We start from the raw sequence: 2891 nt of genomic DNA, 5'->3' as shown, positions 1-2891 counted from the left end.
TAGAGACTTTCCCAGTCCCCTGCTCCCAGGCCCCAATCTCCTCTGGGAGACCAGATCTCTTGGAGGTGACCAGTTCAGGCATCAAAGAATAAAGAGCCCCCAGGGGACAGGGACTTCTGGGAGCTACTCTCTGTGGAGGGCCCATTAAACCCCAAACCTCCTCTCTCTGGGGTAGAATCCTGACTCTGCTACCCATTAACCAAGACCTTGGTGAAGCTACTTTTTAGGCCCCCAATTTCCTCCTCTATAAACTGGGGTGGGGTAGGTGGGGAAGGACTGGATGGTTTCTAAGTGTTCTGATGTTCTAGGTTTCTCAAGCCCTGCAGCCCACACCTTATCCTACATCCTCACTTATCCCAGTCCCCTCAGAACATCAGGTCAGGCCCCAGACCTGTTCCCATGAGTGATGGATGACCCTCACCCCCAAGTCCAAGTCAATTCAAGAAACCTTTAAATGCCACCCATGTGCAGGGTCCAGTGCTGGGAGATAAGTTTAGGGAAGCTCCACATTTAAACAAGATGGGTTCCTGTGCCTCTGGAAACTCACAGGCTGGTAAGGGGTTAAGACAATAACATGGATAATTATCTAATCTATGAACCTTCATGAGAAGTGGAGTGGAGAGGTACTTGTATGAGGAACAAAGTCATTACCAAGAGAGAAGAATCAGAGAAGGCTTCCAGGAGGAGGTGGCATTTGAACTAGATGTTAAAGGACACATAGGAAGAATTCAGCAGTTTAACAGCATATGCAAAGACATAGAGGCACAAAGAGCAGGGCATATTTGAGAGATCCAGCTTCACTCACTTGGGGAGTTAAAAAAAATGAAGGTGATGTGAGGTAAGACTGGAAGCAGAGAGTGACAACTGATTGGAGAGAGCCTGGGATGCCAGACAGAGTAATTGAAACTTTTTACTCACGAAGCAATAGAGTCTCAGAAGATTTGTTTGACCGGAGCAGTAGCAGCATGGCCAGATCTACGCAGAAGGAAGATTATTTTGGCAACAACATGAAGGATGGATTGGGAGGGGGAGGGAGCATTGAGGCAAGAAAATAGGAAAATGTCAGAACAGTCTAGCTGGGTGTTAATGAGGGTTTGCTTGAATTAGGACAATGGTTCTCAACTTTTTTTGTTCTCAAGACCACTTTACATTCTTTTTTAATTTTTAATTTATTTTTAAATTTTAATTTCATTTTGGGTGGGGCAATGAGGGTTAAGTGACTTGCCCAGGGTCACACAGCTAGTAAGTGTCAAGTGTCTGAGGCTGGATTTGAACTCAGGTCTTCCTGAATCCCAGGCCATGCTTCATCCACTGCACCACCTAGCTGCCCCCTGGTTCTTTTTTATTTTTATTTTTAATTAAAAATTTTTTTCTTTCTTTTTTTCCCTCTTTACATTCTTTTTTTTTTTAAGTGAGGCAATTGGGGCTAAGTGACTTGCCCAGGGTCACACAGCTAGTAAGTGTTAAGTGTCTGAGGCCACATTTGAACTCAGGTCCTCCTGATTCCAAGGCCAGTGCTCTATCCACTGCGCCATCTAGCTGCCCCCCTCTTTACATTCTTTTTTTTTTAAATTAAATTTAATTTTTAAATTTTTTTTTATTATGAGATATTTTATTTTTTCCGTTACATGTAAAGATAGTTCTCAACTTTTGTTTATACATGCTTTACAATTTCAGATTTTTCTCCCTCCCTCCCCTCCCTCCCCCCTCCCCTAGACAGCAGGTAATCTGATATAGGTTATATCTATATATCTCTATACATATACATATAGATATATATATACACACACACATATATACACATAATGACATTAATCCTATTTCTGCATTAATCCTGTTACAAGAGAAAGAATCAGAGCAGTGATGCAAAACCTCAAAATAGAAAAAAAAAACAGCACCCAAAACAAAAGAAATAATATGGTTCAATCAGCATCTATATTCCACAGTTCTTTCTTTCTTTTTTTTCTTGGATTTGGAGATCCTCTTCTATCATGAGTTCCCTGGAACTCTTCTGTACCATTGCATTGGTGAGAAGAATCTAGTCCATCACAGTAGGTCAACACTCAATGTTGATGATACTGTGTACAATGTTCTTCTGGTTCTGCTCATCTCACTCATCATCAGCTCACGTAAGACCCTCCAGGTTTCTCTGAACTCTTCCTGCTCATCATTTCTTACAGCACAATAGTATTCCATTGTATTCATATACCACAACTTGTCCAGCCATTCCCCAATTGATGGGCACCCCCTCAACTTCCAATTCCTTGCTACCACGTACCCTCTTTACATTCTTAAACATTATTGAGGGGCCCCCCTCAAAGAATTTTTGTTTATGTGAGTTATAGCAATTGAGATTTACTGTATCAGAAATGAAGATATCTCAATGTTATTACGAACATAGTTTAGACCTTGTGAACCCTCTAAAAGGGTCTCAGGGTCCTAAAGATGATCCCAGGCTGCACTTTAAGAAGCCCTGTATTAGGATGGTGGAAGTAGGACTAGAGAAGAGGGCAAGGATGCAGGAGAAATTGTGAGCAGAGCTGGAACAAGGGTGGCACCACTAGAACCTCCTCCAGGACACTGATTTTACAGGGGGCAAATTTACTACCCACAACAGGCATTCACCCAGGGAAAAGGAGGAGAGAGGAGAGGGATTCCAGGGATCCAATGGGCTCAGTTTGAGATAAGGAGCAGACAGGGACATTGAGATTCAGTGAAGAGATGTTGTTCCTTAATACCAGATGGCACCTAGGCAGAAAGTCCAAGTCCCAGGAAGCCTGGGGACGGTCAGTGTACTGGGGAGCAGTTTCCTCCCATGAACTATCAGGAGAGAGCATGCATGGCAGGACCGAGGGCTGAGCTGTTGAAGAGAGAGAGCTGTGCTCTCCTAA

Source organism: Dromiciops gliroides, chromosome 1, assembly GCF_019393635.1.
Source record: "Dromiciops gliroides isolate mDroGli1 chromosome 1, mDroGli1.pri, whole genome shotgun sequence".
NCBI lineage: Eukaryota > Metazoa > Chordata > Mammalia > Microbiotheria > Microbiotheriidae > Dromiciops > Dromiciops gliroides.
Note: the sequence above shows the minus strand (reverse complement) of the source record.